At 24.8% G+C, this 18,339-nt stretch overlaps 1 pseudogene; it reads left to right on the forward strand.

The window, feature by feature from the left end:
- LOC145836299 (ethanolamine-phosphate phospho-lyase-like) overlaps window positions 1-17,954 on the forward strand; it is a 34,813-nt pseudogene extending 16,859 nt beyond the window's left edge.
- The last annotated feature ends 385 nt before the right edge of the window (window positions 17,955-18,339 follow it).

The raw sequence follows: 18,339 nt of genomic DNA on the forward strand, positions 1-18,339 counted from the left end.
TTGGCTTAAATCGCTTTCTTTATGCTAAAATATCAGGCTAGTTTTGATCACTCGGACTGACTTTTTCGCTTTAAAGCAGGGGTCGGCAAACTGCGGCCCGCGGGCCAATTGCGGCCCGCGAAGGGTAAATCTGCGGCCCGCGAGCACGTTAGTTTTTTGAATGGAATGCGGCCCGCGAAAGAAAATTTTGTGGCCCGCGAGCATGTAAAAGTGGCCCGCTGAGCAAAAATATATTTCAAGTTAATTTTTTTTCGGTAATTCGATTTAATTTGTTTAGTTTGGTTTTAAGTCTCTGTATAACATTTAAAAATAATTAGAAGAAGTTACTACTTTAATTTAAAAATGTGAAAAAGACAGATTAGCATTCTAACAGGATATTTTTCTGAGTTTCATAATAACTTCTATTTTACAACAGCAAGTAATTATCTGAAAAAAGAGTGCTTGAGTTTAATAGGTTAGTTATATAATACCTACTTATTAAATAAACTAAATGCAAATGTTTTCCATTTTGTACAAAAGTAATGCACAGTAATTAACTAAAGTGTTATTTCTTTATAGCTTAGATATTCTTTCCAATATTTTTTATACCTAAGTTTCTTTTATATAATTTTTATTTGTAAATGTTATGTTTTAGTGTAAAAACATTTAAAATGACATAGTAATAAGAAAAAAAGGTTTATTTAAGTTTTGTTTTGACACATTTTAATTTTTTAGAAGTTTTCTTTGCACTTAAACTAATTTATATGCACACCAACTTAAAAAAACACATTTTAAACCACTTTTTATAAAATACTTTAGTTGGTTTATGTTTAGTTTATGCATAATTTTCTAAGTTTGTTTTTTCTACATGTAATATCTAAATTTGTACAGACACATTTAAAACAATATATATGACATAAACTAATATAGTTTTTGTTAGGTATACATTTTCATTTTTCAAACATAGATTTAGCAAACTAAGTTAACTTTTATGCTTTGCATATCAATACTAACATTTGCTGTTTTTTGGAGCTACCTATTCAATATAAACTAGACTTAGGGATATTTTATAAACATTGACACACACTCAGACTATCATTATTTGAAGACTTCAAATCTCAGGCTAACTAAGTCATTTTATAAGTTTTTGGCTAGAATTGTTTTTTGTATACAAAAATATCAGGAATGTTTTTGTTAATTCAGGCTGGCTTTTTTGCTTAAAAGAGTGGCAAATTAAACTTATGATGTAAGTTTTGCTCAACCCGAAGTGTTAGTTTCAGTATAATATATGTTATAATATATCAAGTTCAAGCTTTGGACTTGAAAATTTATGCTTAAAAATTTTGGAAAAAAACTTGAATTTGAGAATTTTTGAAAAAACCTTGAGTTTCAAACAATTTTTACATGTAAAGTAGTGAAATTTCGATTTGGCACAAAAAATTTAGCAAATAAACATTTCTTTATTTAAAAATATACTAAAGTAGCTTAACAGTGTTTTTTAATATTGATATACTTTATAAGACACTTTTTAAACTTTAATTAAACTTTATACTAAAAATAAAAGAAGGAATTGTACTTCTAAAACTTTTGGCGCATTGCACCTTTACTTGTAAAATTTACCGATTGTTGTGCTTCGTGTTTGAATTAAACCAAGAAATTATACTAAAGTGTCAAAGTTAAAAAAACATCTCTAATAAAAATTCTCAGATGAGCAATAGTTTTTCTATCAGTGCTCTCATCTTAAATATTGATTAAAGTCATAATTTGATTTATGCGACTTTATAACCTTAATGCATTTCCTAAATAGGACTTTTTGTTGTCATTGAAGAAATAAACAAAAGTTTTTTATTACTGCCAACAAAAATTCTTTAAAAAGTTTTCAATTATAAACGGTATCTCATTAAAAATAATAAATTTTGCTACTTTATAACTTGCCTTAACAACTTTTTTCTGATAATTCTGTAGTTACTGAAGATAATCATGTGCTTTGTTGGAACTGACTTTGATGATTTGTTTTTTTATCGTTTCTCGCAATAACTCCCAACTAACGTTTTTTTTTTTGTTGCTTGTCTTTTATTTTACAACTAATATTTTTAAATTCCTATTGCAGATAAAGAATTGCTATAATGCTTAATAAAAAAGAGGTTTTTCTCCTCGCTTATGACTGAATTAAGTTTTATACTTTTGTTAAAAATGTTTAAGAAAGTTAATTATCCATTTTAGCTGACTTATATTTTTTTGGCATGTAATTTGTTTACTGCCAATAAGTTTCGTTATTTCTTTATGTTGTGAACTTTGTTTTAACTGGGTTGCTACACAAACAGGCTATTTTAAAAGCTTAAAAACTCAGATGTGTGTAAAACTTTTATTTCTAACACTTTAAATAAATCTCAGAATTCCCAGAATAGTTTTTATGACTGTAGTGTAGTTTACTAATTGTAGTTTTTTCTTGTTTTTTTTACACTTTGTGTACTTTTTAATGATGATGATATTTTTACTAGGGACTTAAGCTTGATTTACAACGATTTACTAGCTTTTTAAACTTTTAATGAACCTAGGCTGGTTTGATACAACTCAGACATTTTTGCTTTTTAAGTGACAACCATGTAAAAGACTAGTTACTAATAAGATATTTTATTTAAGTATTCGAGAATTAATTATGTTAAAGAATTTGTTCTAGCTTTCTATAATACAAATAGGTATCAATTTAACTAAATTAACTAATTACTAAATTTTTTAATGAATGTAAACTATTTAACACGCAAAAACTTTTTTTTGAAGTTAATATTCTTAGAAATATGAAAAAAGGGGTTGATAATATAACAAATATATAAAAGTAACTAATAAATTGTCTTTCAAGTTTGCTTTTTATAGAGAGTTAAATTGTATGTAAAATTACATAAGTATTTAATTTAACTTAGTAAGTGCTTATGAAAGTTCATAGTTTATTAACACTTAAGTATATTAGTCAGTGTAAATTGTATTCTAATTTTATTTAATTTAATTTAAATAGTCATTCTATGTATAGCTAAAAGTCATTTAAAATGATAAGGTGATTAAAAGTAAAACTTTTCTCTACTGTGACTAAAACTAAAAGATTATTCAAATGTCACTAAAACTAAAACTGCGGCCCGCGAAGACTTTGTAAACTTGAAATTTGGCCCACGACCACCAACTGCCTGCCGACCCCTGCTTTAAAGTGTGGTAATTTAAATTTATTATGTATGTTTTGTTCAATGCACAGTGTTTGTTTGAATTGAAATATATTTTAAATTTTAATTCTTGCAGCTGATATAATTTAAATATTATTTATATTAATTGTATACATATAACTGTGAACAACTAGTGTTGCCAACAAATCCTTGAAAAACTTTGAATCTAACAATTTACACTTAAAAAATCTGAAAAAGCCTTAAATTTGAGAATTATCGAAAAAACCTGGAATTTTAAACAATCTTTACATGTAAAGTAATAAAGTTTCGATTTGACACAAAAAATCTACAATATAATTATGTTTAATTAAAAAGGTTAAAGCAGATTAACAGTATCTTTAAAAATTTTCTATATTATTTAAGACTAGTTTTTTACCTTTAATTTAATTTTATACTAAAAATGAAGCAAAAAGTAGTAATTTTAAAAACTTCATATTTGTGCATTGCACCTTTGCTTTTAAATGGTTTTACCTATTTTTGTGCTTTGTTTTGGAACTAAAGCTAGAAATTTTAGCTATTTTAACTTTTAATAAACTTTTAATATAATTCAGACATTTTTGATTTTGAAGTTGCAACCGTTTAAAAAACTAATTAAATACTAATAAAGTATTTTATTAAAGTATTCGAGCATTAACTATGTTAAAAAATTTATTTAGCTTATCTACAATAGAAATAGGTATTAATTTTATTTAATTAACTAACTACTAAGTTTTCAAAAGAGTACAAACTATTAAGACGCAAAATCTATTTTTAGTATTTAACATCTTTTAAATATAAAAAGGTGATTCATAACATAAAAAATGTATAAAAGTGACCCATAAATGTTTTTTCAAGCTCGGTTTTTATAGAGAATTAGGTTGTAAGTAAAACAATAAAAATACTTATTAAGTTTAACTCATTAGTGTTTAAGAAAGTACATATTCTATCAAGACTAAAGTATATTTAACAATGTAAATTCTATTCCAATAGATATTTATATATAAAATAAGCATTATTTTTGTAGCTAAAAGTCATTTAAAGTAATAAATTGAATAAAAGTAAAACTATCTCTGGTGTGACAAAAACTAAAGCCTAAAGATTATTCAAATATCACTAAAACTGTGGCCCGCGAAGATTCTGAAAACTTGAAATTTGGCCCGCGAGCACCAACTGCCTGCCGACCCCTGTTCTAAACCATAATTTTTTTACGCGGATGAATATTAATTTTGTTATATGCTTGACTAATTTTGTAGTTTTGGATTCGCACTTAATTTAATTCATTAATTAATAGCAAAATTGATAAACAAAACAAGTTATATTACTTAATTGGATGTACAAGACTTCGGATGAACATTTTTTTCTGAAAATCAAGGGATAAATTAACAGATTAGCATTATTTCTATTTTACTTTTAATAGTTGTGTTTTTCAAATTATTTAGAGAATTTAAAAATGGCTTGAGTTTTTTTGATCTCCTAAATGATCTAATTTAAATAAAAATAAATAGTTTTTTGTCAAGTCTTTTTGGATTTATTTAAGTATTTATTAAGTTGAATTATTATATTCTACATTTCCAACATTTCAATATTAAAGTTAATAAATATACTCAGTATTTTATTTTTAAATCCTACTTGAAAATTTTAATTCATATAAATAATTACATATTTAACTTCATGATATCAATTCATTTTTTATATAAATTTTATCTAATTTTAGTGAGTCATTTTTAAATGAAATTTGTTAAGATTTTTTTCAGTTATTATTATTTCGAATATCTAAGTTTTTATTTTTAAATCCATACAGTGCCTAAGACTTATCAAAAATCCCTATCTTCAGCACATCATAGAGTTGATAAAGGTAGATTTAAAACATTTTATATGGTTAATTTACTCGACTCATTATAATTACATAAGTTAATTGCTGAATTAATTGAAAACCCAAAAATGTTATTATGTAAAGTCAATTAAAATAATTAAATATATCACACGTAAACAATATTATTAGTTTTTTATAGTTCAAGCAATTGTCAACAAAAGCTATTTTAAGCCTATAATTTTCCTATTTTATACCTAAACCATGTTCGATTTTTATTTTAATTAATAAAAAACAATCAAAATATACTTAAATGCATAATTGAAATATTAAATCATATTTGAACAGTTTTTTCAATTAAAGTAAATTTTAAATATTTCGAGGCCTAACAAAAACTTACAGAAAAATTTATTTTGTGTATTTTTCTTAGAACTAATATATATTTTGAAAATACAGTAGAAGACTGTATCATTTTCAAGGCTTAAAGGGTATAAGTTAGTCAGTTCAAAATGTTCAATACTTAAATTTCAATTAAAAAAAATGTTATCTTATTTTTAAATATCTTAAAAATTTTAATAAATAATCATCTGTTTTGTCAACAGTATGCTGAATGAATATTTTACAACATTTACATAAGTTTCTCATATTCAAGTATTTATTTTAACAAAAAAAAAATACATATATTTGTGGTTAGCATCAAGTAATTTTAGAAATTGTTAATGAAAAAGAGTTTCTTCTTGATTACTTAGTTATTATATAAGTGTGTAAAATCTTATCATTTGTTATCATTTTACTCTACTGAAGAGAATTGATCGAAATATATTTAGTGTTTTTGAAAGTGAGTGTCTTATATAACTTATTGTAATATACTTGTCACTTATGTTCCAATATTAAATAGGATCTTTACGTCTCTACGTCTTTAACAAAAGCCACATTTATAAATGGATTTAGCAAAAAAAACTTTTATCTTATTTTAATCATTTATAAATTTTTTAGAATTTTATTTTCTACCAAATAAGATTTTTGATATCAGGGTTTTTGGAGTGCTATTAGTTGATATATCATATAAGCACTGAAATGTATTAGTTTTTTATACTTTTAAAGTTAAACTTTCACTTTTGAATAACTAAATAAACGCTTTTTAACAAATATGGCTGCGGTTTTTAAACTTTTTACTTTCAACTATTTTTTTAAATTGTTTTAAATTGAAAGTTTTATTTTTTTACATTCACTTTATGTGATCAAGCGTTCAAACAAGGGTTTCCAAAGTAAGTTCTTTGTGGGGCGATGAGCTGAAAAAGGCGGGGAGCAGTAAAAGAACCATGAGATTATAATTTGAAACTTACCTAGATATTCTGAAGTTGTTGATAAAGATAAAAAAAGGTCTTAAGTATTTTTATCGGTAGTTTGCTTTTTAGTTTCCTTAAAAGGAGATTTTTTAAAATTGTTAGAAAACCCTGGTTTAAACTAATTAGTTAGTCATCTGCTATATTTTTATGTAACTAAACTTTTTAACTTGAAATCAAAGTTGGTTTATTTTCATTACCAATTATTATAAACAAGACAAAAACTATTATATTTAGTAATAGCTTGGTTTCTACCAACCAGCAGGTTAGTTTAAAATCTTCTTCTTGCTCTCACACTTTTTTTTCTTAAGAATTTTTCTATATTTAAGTTATTTTGGTAGTTTTATGTATCCAAATTAAATAGCAGAGTGTAACCTACAGATGTAGGTACCTTTAATACTAAACTTAACTTATACTAAATAATGATACTAATAATACTTAGGCTACTCTATATAAAACTAGGCATGACATGAGTTAACATATTTTATATAAAGAACAATTGCAAACACTAACAAACATATAAAGAACAACAAATTTATAAAATACTTTAAATGTGGTCAAAACCTTTACACAAGATTTAATCTAGCAAGAATATACTTTAAGAATGTATAAAACAAAATACGATTTAACTACTACTTATAATGTAAATAAGAAATACTTATAAAAATAATACTAATCAAAAAATACTTTATAAAACACAAGAAAACAATATAAATGTCTATTCTTCATTATCATGTTTACTGCAGCAGGCTGTGGCTAGAATCTCTCTATCTTTCTGTTGTATCAGCTTATATAAAAATTCCATCACTCAATGTTGCATCAGGGTTTCTGGTCTGCACTTTATTTTCTCCTTTTGTCAACTGTATTAAACTTGCATCAGTATAAAACTTGACCTTGCGAGCTTTCTCTTAACGCTTGGATGAACTTTTAGCTCAAAACTTCCAACCAAATCTAAACAGTAATCAAGTGCAACTTGATATCCTGTTACTATAGTTTAAAAAAAAAATTGAGTTCCAAATAAATCAAAAAAATTATATGAACTAAGTCTAAATCTGGATAGTTAAATGTCACCTAAACCAGTTATAGTCATTTAGCCTCAAAGACTGGTTGATAATACAAAGTTTTCTAATGAAAGTATTCAATTAATAAGTAGTTTTAATTTTTAGATTAGATGAAAAGTATTAGGAAAAAACTTAAAATGTTACTCCATTACTCCTGTGGTCAATAATAAGTTTTTAGTGTAAATAAATATATAAATTATAATATAATATATATATAATAAGATGAATTTTGATAAGTTTATAACAAAATAAATTATCAAAGGAGTATAACATGACAGGATTGCCACTTTACCTGGAAACCTGGAAAATCCTTGAAAAACCTGAATTTTTTTTGAAAAAACGAGTTGCAACTCTGATATAAAAGTCAGTAAAAAAAAACCTCCAAGTGTTGTTCAACTACAAACAGAGGAGAACTTAAGATAAATTTTATGATTTTGAATTTTTTTTCCTTAAATAATTGATCTTTTTGTGATAGTCTTTTTTAATTATAATTAAGGTTATTTTCGGTAATGTCAAAAATCTTTTACAACTAAACCCTACTCAGGCTAGTTTGATGAAATTTATGTTAGTTTTTGATCAATCAAACTGTTTTCTTTTATCCTAACAATATAGCCAACCGAAATTTTAACCTAGGTAGTTATAAACTTTGTAAAGTTTGATATTTTTATAAACACATAAATTTGGACATTGAAATAGTACAGGGAATTTAAAATTTACCTCTTTTTATAATACCTCTTTTAAGTATATAATACCAAATTCAGATAAATGCTTTCTGACTTATTAGTCGATGAATCAAAATATTTATAATTACATAAATGATCAGGGTTACCAAAAAACCTAGAAACCTAGAAAAACCTGGAATTTAAAAAAAAAAGGAAAAGTCTTGAATTTTGAATAAAAATCACTAAAAAAACCAGGAATTTTTAATAGTTTTAACATTTTAAATTGTAAAATTTTGATTTAGCACAAAAAATCTATGGTATAGATAAAATTTTTTGTCATTATCAAAAACTATTTTGTATTTAAAAACACATTTAAATTAGCTTTATAATATCTTTTTCATGTTTTTATACTATTTAACAAAGTTTCTCATCTTAAAATTACTTTAAACTAAAACTAGACATTAAAATGTGTACTTTTAAAACCCTGAAATAAATTTTGGAAACCTGGAAAAAAATTTCCAAAAATATTTGCAACCCTGAATGACATCAGTTCCCCTAAATGGGCGACATTACTTTTTTTAATGCGGTTTTTAAAAATCAGGAGCAATCACTAGTAAGGAAACAATAATGTTTTAAATTTTAGTTTAATTTTTAATTTGATAAAACTACAATTTTTATATTCAATAAACTTAATATCTTATAACAATATTTAAAACAGAGAGTTTTAAACAATAAATCACCTTAAAACCGTGACATGGAAACTGTCAAACTAACGCTTACATTTTAAGAAGCAAGCATTTTTCGTAAGTTTATCTTGTTTTATCCATTAAAGCCTCTTGTTATTTTAAATTGAATTACGGTAAACATTATAAAACAGAAAAATATTTTCAATTTCATTGACAACAATATATACAAACAAAAACTTTTTGCGAATTTACGTTCATTGTGTCTACAGGAAAAGTACGTTATTAGACGATAGCTCGCATAAATAACTACTAAAATTCTTTCTTCATTACTTATAAGATCTTATTGTAAAAATGAAAAATAAAATAACTTTGGTTTTCTTTTTTTTTTTAGGTTGCTTATTTTTTTAAAATTAAATAAGTTGTTTTTATTTTTCAGACCTTCTTGTGGTTTATATTTTGAAGAAGACCCTTTGAAAATTGTTAAAGGCAGGAAACATTTTCTTTTTGATGAAAGTGGTAACAAGTATTTAGACTGTATTAACAATGTTGCACATGGTTTGTAGTATTATTAGTTGAGTTTTTACTGAAAAGCTAATCGTATTTATTTCAATATTTAGTTATATGTTGTTCAACAAGATTAATTAACATTGATTTTATTTTTAATGTACAAAATCTTTCCACCAAAACTCTAAACAATTTCTTTAAAAATTTAAATTTATTTTGCTATAGTTAAATTTGAGAATTAAAAAATGCCCATGCTCTGTATTATATAAATTTATACAAAATTTATGTCAATTAAGCTAAAGTTTGCTTTTTTGTGGTAACTAATTGATTTCTTTCAAATTTATATAAAAAAGCTAAATTTTAACATTTTTAAAATACTACAAACATTTTTCTTATTCATAGTAAACATAGGTTTAAAATTCAATTTAAAAAAAGGTAAAATCGACAATAAGAATCACGCAAAAATATTTTTTAATAAAGTAAAATAGTACATACTTTTTAAGATTATATAAATAGTTTTAAACTTAAAGTCTGGTGAAAACTTTTATCCGCTTTTTTTGTTACCTCATCAATGTATTTTTTGCCATAATCAAATATTACATCTTTTTTATCACAGTGGGTCATTGTCACGAACATGTAACACAAGCTGGGTGTCGTCAAATGGAGCAGTTGTACACAAACAGCAGATACCTTCACGATGGACTTTCAACTTATGTTGCAAGATTAGCCTCTCTGTTTCCTAAAAATCTCGAGGTGATTTTTCTGGTTAACTCAGGGTGAGAATTGTACAGTATAGTGAAAAGTAAACTAAACAAAGTTTTATCATTCATAGTTACTTTTTAAAAGAATAGTTTTTCTTTAAGTTATAAGTGTTTATTTCCATTAGTACACATATACATAGACTAGTTCACATAGATAAAACAGGATTGTTTTTTTTGTTTAATGAATAGAGTAACAGTATAACAAGTCAAAGTGAAAAATATTTTAAACAAAATTCTTTTTAAATACTTCCCAAGTTTTTAATAAGTAAGTTAATAACCAATTAAAATAGGTCGGAAGCAAATGATGTGGCACTACAGTTGGCTCACAACTTCACAGGAGGGGATCAAGTGTTGGCACTGGAACACGCTTACCACGGAACTGTAATCTCAACGGTGGAAATTTCTCAGCACAAATGGAAAGTAGACGAGAAAATGAGGAGTAAAAACTTGCACCTGGTGAATAATTTATTGCTAAAACTAATAATTAAAAATATGAAATGATTGTTTACAAAGATAGTTTTTACTGTAAGGCCATTTTTAAGAAACTAAAGATGTTAAGTGTATAGTTTCATTCGTATAATTTTATTAGTTTTTAAGTATAACAATTGCAAAGTATACAATTTTACAAGACTTTTTTTATTTAACTTTTGCAATTAACTTTTTTTTTAAGGTTTTAATCACTATTAAATAAATAAAATTAATCAAATGGTAGACTCAATTTATTTTACATAACTATTTATCGTTTTTTTACGTACTTAATGTACTAAACATCCTCAAACAGCAGTAATTGATTTTCCAACATATAATTTTATCACCAGATATTTCAAGTCTCTTTTATCAACTATGACTAAGATTAATTATCCTAAGGTTCTCTTAAAAAAGGACAATTCTAAAGTCTTACATAAATTAGGTTACAATCATTAGCTATTAATAGTTGTAGTAAGTCACAAATTATAAAAATAAAATCAGTTAGTTATATTCAGAATACTAATTGTTTATGCTGGAAATTTATACACAAATCATTCAAAGCAAAATTTAAAAAGTGATACAGATGTTTAGACTAGTTTCATCAGTGGTTTATAGCTAATGCTATAAAAATTAAAGCAGTAGAATTTCTAATAGAACCGAGCTGTTTAAGTTGTGCCTGTCACACACTACGTGGAGCATAAATATTTCCAAACATCTTAAGGTTGCCTAATTTATTTTAATAAAAAAGCCAAACAATTTAATAAACAAAATTCAACAGTTTCTTATTATTAGCAATACTTGATTAAACGAGAGTGTAAGTTTGTTTCGGCAATTTTTACTAATGTTTAACTGCAGTGTTTTGAATATAAACTTAAAACTTTTATTCTCTTAAAAATTAGGAAATGATTAAAACTAGAATAATCTCTATTTTCTGATTTTTTATGTAATATGATTTCAATAACATTTATTGTGTAGTAAAAGATTATAAAAAAAGATAGTTACTATTTGTTTAGGGTATTAAACAGTATATAAAAATAATTTTCAAGTCTTTTTTTTTGTATTGCACTATTATTTGTAGAATTTTAAGTTTATATTATCTTTTTTACAGTGTCCCGTACCTGATGTGTACAGAGGAATTCACAGCTCAAAAGAAGACCCATGTCAAGAGTATGCAAATGAAATAAAAGCCACATTAGAAACAATAAAGAAAGAAGGTAAAAAGGTAAGTCTTAAACTTTTAGTTTTCGAAGTAGTTTTTGCTTAAAACATATGTTTTACGAAAACCTAGCATAAGAGTTTTAAAAGTATTGATTAAGTAAAACTTTTGGTATTTTTTTAATGAAGTTTAAGTAAAAAGTTACCTTTTTAAGTCAAAATATGTATAAGTTTTATTTGAGTAAATAAACGTTGATGTAGTCTTTTAAACCGTTTTTGATAAAATTTATTGCATTTTTTAACAACCTAATTTTGGTCAAAAGTTTGGCTAATAACTTATAGAATTTTTTAAACATGCAAACCCTAAGACTTTTGTTCAATTTCGTGTTCCTGATTCGTTTTAGTTTAAAAAGATTCTATTCGTTGTACGTTAAATAAAAGTCCTTACTTTTTTATTAAGTACCTTTTATTCCTATGTATGATTTTTCCATCTTAGAAATTATATGGTATTTATCATCTTATACATACTTTGAAAATACGCCTAAGTTCTACTATTGGTACCATTTTTTCTTTTACCAATACATTTTTACTCGTTAAAACTTTTTAAAATGCTCTTGAACAACACCTTGGTTAAATGTCATATTAGATTGGTACTTAAACGATTAGTTTCCACAATAATGTATAAAGTTGTATATAAAGTTATCCCATAAGAGGCTATAATGTACCATTTGATTAAAAAATGAGCTTTATATAAGACAATATTTTTTATAAACGAAAGTAAAATCTTTAAACTAGTAAAAGTTGCTTTGCGATTTTCTTACTGGCATCAGGTAGAAAATCAGTCAAATTAATTCTTATTTTAACAAAATCTACTTATCTTTAGCACATTAAAAGTCTATAGCGCTTTCGAAATTTTTTACTGATTTTCTATAAATTTAAACAAACTTAACTTTTTATAATAGTAAAAATTTTCTCCAAGGATCATTTTTGGTATTTTTCCAGGTATTATTCAAAAAAAAAATTTTATTTAAAAGTTTCAAACTAAGTAGGTTTTTCTTTTTTTAATCCTTTACCAAATATTTAGATTAGCTACGTATACTTAAACTAAACATATAAAATAGTTTTATTAAAACTTACTTACTTGCTTACTTTGAGCGTTTTTAAGTTTTAATTTAACTCAAGTTAGTCGTACTATAGAAAAAAACATTGAAAATTTCAAACAATTCTATTTTTTTAAATGTTAATATATTCTAGTAATAAAAATTAGTTTTTTTTTTACATTTTTAAAGTAGTTTCTTTTGATATTTAAATAAAAATTATCTAGGCAGGTTTAAGAATTTTTTTCTGTTATTGTAAAGATAACTCCGTCATACTCATTAAATTTTTTTTATATGATAAGATATCTAGATACCGAAATGAAATATTTAATTTTTTAAACAGTTATGAATTAGTTTTAATTGAAAATAAGCCATAATTTGGAATCATACTTAGAAAAAATTGGACGAATGTTTTAGATCAAGAAAATCTATTTTTGGTTAAGAAAAACCATTAAAAAAGATGTTTAAATTACATAGCTAAGTATTTTAGAACAAACAAAGAATACCTTTTTAAGTGGTTTGCTTTTAGTACTGAAAAAATCTAAATAACTTTTTCTAAAGTATACATTGTACAGTTGTAACTAGTAACAATTTACTCTAATGAGTTTCTATTTGATAAATTTAAATAAGGCACTTCAGAAAACTGAAACATTTAATTTTACATACTTAAGTGTAATAGTAACAACTTAATACAGACTTCAGCATTCATAATGGAGTCAATGATAAGTTGCGGAGGTCAAATTGTGCCGCCTGATGGTTACATGAAAAAAGTTTTTTAGTTAGTAATAGGTTTCAAAGTAAACTATTTCTATAACAAATTAAAAATAAAAAAGCTTTTATCTGACTCAGTACTGTTAAGAGAAATTAGTTTTTATTTTGACCTTTAATAAAAGAATTTTTTAAGTACCAAGTCATTACGCTTTGTTGTTAAAGCTATTGATTTTTTTCACTTTTGTTTGTAATTTTGTATCACGTACAAAAAAAATAATTTACTTTACCTTTATAGTTGACTCAATTTCCTCCAACTAAATTCAAATATTTTTTTTTATTTAAACTGTGTGCTAAATAGAAATATATAACAGGTATGTAAAGTCATATGGAGGTGTCTGTATTGCTGATGAGGTACAATTTGTTTTTGGTAGAGTTGGAACTCACATGTGGTCTTTTGAACAGCAGGTTATTATTAGAAATGATTATAAATTTAAAAATCTTTTCTAAACAACTGGGTATTATAAAAGTGAATTAAGTTATTTAAAATAATATGTTTTTATTACATTTTTGTTTAAAATTTTGTCTTATGTTAGCTATGTCTCTTTACAACTGATGAAAATAGCTAAGCTAAAAGTTTTGTTACTAGATATGTATATCTATTATTTTACTACTATTAAAAAGTTCATCACCATTAAAACAAGGAAAAAGACATAGATTTACTAAATTGTGACGTAAAGAGAATATAAATACAAGCTATTATTTTTATTCTAAACTGCCCAAATTCTATAAAACCATTTTATTAGATTCTACAAATTATTTTTAAGTATTTTTAAGCCAAGAGTTTGTATCCTTAAATAAATTCTTTCGCTGACCGCAAAAGAAAAAAACAGGACGAAATGCTTTTCAAAAACAAACTTTAAACGAACTAATTAACCTCTATTTACTCACAATTTGATTAAAAGTATGTTTGTAGAATTTTGTTATGAAACAAATAGTTTTATTTGTTATAAGTGAATTTTTATAGCTTCAAAATACGTCATAGGCTGTAGTTGGCCAGCCTTTATTTAAGCTAAAAACTTTTTTTTTGTTGTACAGTAACCTCTCGCTTATTTACGCACATTGTGTCCACAGAAAAAGTGCGTAAAGATATGAGAGATCGTAAAGAAACGAGAGGTACCAAGTATACTCACTATAATGGCTGTTTTTTAATATTGCTTCTAGTTTGAAGTAGACTGGGCACTTTCCAACTTTTAACAATTTGTTTACTTCATTTATAAATATGAAAACAACAGATAAAACTATATATATATTAAAAAAGGATTTTAAATTCTATAAAATAATAATAATACGAGTAGAAATAATTTTACTACTTTAATAATAAGTAAATATTATCTTAATCTTTATTTATATGTGACATTTATATTTTATTCTACTTAGCAAATTCAAATTATAATTAAGCATTTCTTTACAATTATAATTAGTATTTATTAATATATAGGGCAAGACTGCTGTTTTATTTCTTTGTGTTTTAAACTCTCATTATTTCATTATACTTTCATTATTAAACACAGTCATTTTTATTTCAGAATTTTGATTTAATCTCTTATTCTTAACAAAATTTCTGATATACTGAGGTATAACTAAATGTTTATCAATTAGTCAAGGAACAAAAATTTACAAAGTCTAAAGATATAGAGAGGTGTGTTAGCATTCAAAAACATATTCTAATTTAAAAATATACATTAAACCTAGTTTGTGCAATATAAATAAAAAATTAAATTTTTATTTTCTGAATTTTATAAAGTTCTGAAATGCGTAACTAAACGAGAGTGCGTAACGTCACAAGTGCGTAAAGATCCGAGAGGTTACTGTAATTGAATTTTAAAACTGAAAAATTTTATGTAACCTTTATGTTAAGCTGCTGCAGAAACATAGTTGAGTAGAATCCATCTGCGCCTAGGTATTTTAGTATATCAATTAAAACTTATATAAGCATATACATCTAAACATTGTTTTAAGCTGTTTTATAATTTATTTCAAATTACACAAAAGGGAGCAGAACCTGACATAGTGACCGTAGGAAAACCTATTGGAAATGGACATCCAATGTCTGCAGTTATTACAACTAGAGAAATTGCGGATTCTTTTCTTAAAGGAAGAGGCAGCTACTTTAACACTGTTAATTAAATGTTTTATAATAAAATAAACTTAATAAATAGTTACATGCTAATTTTTAAACGTGACTAAAAGAAATTTGGTAAACCGACTTATAAAAGTTTATTTTCAGATAAATAATAGACAATGTTATACCATGATAGATTTACCATATTAAAAAAATTATTGATATTGAAACTTAAAATTTCTTAAATCAGCTTTTTTTCAAGCGAATCCAATTAAAGTTTGTAATTTTAGATTAACTATATGTTATCTTAAGCATTTCCATTTAAGGCTGTAAGTATTTATTCATTTAAACTCTTTGAAAGCCATTCTTTTTAAAAGTTTTTTCACAGTTAAAACTTTTAAATGTAGCATCATTTAAGTTCTTGTGACTCCTTTGCACGACCTTAATTTTTGAAGACTTATCATTACTGAATTTGTTTTTCGAGTATTTGTCTTTTAAATTTCTAAACCTTATCATTAGCTAGTTTTCTTGCCCGTAGTATGAAATTTTATTTCTGCAAAAGTCTTTGAGAGACCTTCACAAAAGAAACAACAAACCTTTATTTATGTTGTCTTGAAATCTTAATTTTTTATGATACTTTATAATATTGACAATAGTTGAATAAAGTTTAGAGGACAATTGAAAAATAGTTTAGCTACAAAAATTATCTTGAGTATACAAACAACAGAGAAGCAGTTGTTTCAAAGGTCTCTATAAGTTATAAAGTTTAGTTCACTATTGTTTTGTTATGTTCGGAAGTGTTAACTAAACCAATTACAATAAAATAATAAACAAAAATATTATAACTAAATCTAGTCAATTTACTGTCGGTCCAACTATTTTCAAATAATTTTTAACAATTAAACTACAGTTTGGTGGAAATCCAGTCTCTTGTGCGATAGGACACGCAGTTCTAGATGTTTTAGAAAATGAAAACATGTTGGAAAATGCACAAATTGTTGGAAAGTATGCTTTAGATCAGTTAAACATGCTTAAACAGCGACATGAGATTATCGGAGATGTCAGGTCTTGTTTAGTTAATCTTTTTTTTCTGTAGTACTCTTCTAAAATAACATGAAACTACTAGTCTTAGTATGATAAAAAATACAAATGATAAACAGAAAAAACAAGTTTGATATAGTATTGTAATATGATGATAATCGAGTGCACTAAAAAAATATATTAAGATTATTTTTAATGTTTAAAGTGAACTGAAATTTAGCTCTACACTATTACATATATTCTTTATTTTAATTAATTGATTTAAATACGAAAACTTTACAGAGGTGTTGGTCTTTTTATCGGAATAGAGTTTGTAAAAGACAAAAAGACGAAAACACCTGCTTCAGCAGAATGCAGTGAAATTCAAAAACTGTCAGTTTATTTATCTTTTAATTTTAAAAACAGTAGTAGTAACAATGGTAATTTTGGAATTCAATTGTTTTAACATTTGTTAATCAAAATCAAGACCTACTATTGTTTAATTATTTAGTTTTCTTAATCTTTTTAACTTAAAAACTGTATTTTGATAATTTTTTAAATTCATTTTTATATAAAAAAGATTTTTATACGAAACTTAGTTCTACGGACATAATTTGGTACTTTTCAATAAGACACGCTTAAAAACTATTCTGTAACTACTTAGTTCTTTTTCTATTGATACAAAATACTGAATATATATTTATGTAAATTTTTATCCAAAGACATAAAAAGTTTTGTGATTTAAATTTTTTTTAAGAATATTTTTATATTGAAGATTTACAGTAGATTTTTAAGTTTTAAAGAAAGTTTGAAGAAAAATATACTTCAAAGAACAATAAGTTAACATTTAACATTATTTTAAACAACCTTGGAAAACTGAAGTATGCATATTTTTGATAATGAAAATTAGTTTAAATGTATTTTATCAATAAACAGGCTGAAAAAAAGGTTTGTGATAATCAGTGTAGAAGGACCGTATTACAATATTCTTAAGTTCAAACCTCCAATGACGTTTGGCAAAGAGGATGTTGACTATCTTACAAAAGTTAGCTTTTTTGTATAGTAAAATATTACTTTATAAACCAATATTTTTTTTTATATAAAATTTTAGCAAAAATGATAAATATTGTTTTTAAATTAGTTTATGCAAGTAGCAACTTATTTCTAATATATTAATAAGTTATTATAAAGTACGATATTGCTAGTTTCAAAATGTTTAAAGTTTTACTATTTTTTTATTATTATTTAAGCAAAAGTTTTTTAAATGTTGTTTTAAACTTTATTTGCTATTTTAAAGGCATTGGAAGGATCTATAAAAGAAGTAGAAGATATGGAACCAGAAAAATTAGTAGAAGAGATAGGGAAAATTAGACTGGCTTAGTTTTGGCACGTCCCAGACAAGTACGGATCCCTGGTGTGCAACTTGATATTCGAGAGTTTCTTCGCGCACATAAGACTTAATATTTTGATCGTATTTTTTTTTGTCGTTCAATAAACTCCAATAAAAAGCATATTGAGGTGTGCCTTTTGGTTAGATAACAATTCAAACTCTTACAGTTCTAATTTTGACAACTAAAATTCTCAAACAAATGATTTAGAGGCCATATCTCGAAAAATAATTTATATTTTAAAGAATTTAAAAATCGTTATAGATCTACCTTGCGAGGCTATAGTAGTAAAACAATTTGCAAAAATATCTATTAAAAGAGAAGAAGTTAATAAAAAATACTATGTTTAAATACTTATTTGAGCCATTACAAAGAAGT

The sequence above is a fragment of the Thalia democratica genome, chromosome 5, assembly GCF_965202585.1.
Source record: "Thalia democratica chromosome 5, ktThaDemo2.hap1.1, whole genome shotgun sequence".
NCBI lineage: Eukaryota > Metazoa > Chordata > Thaliacea > Salpida > Salpidae > Thalia > Thalia democratica.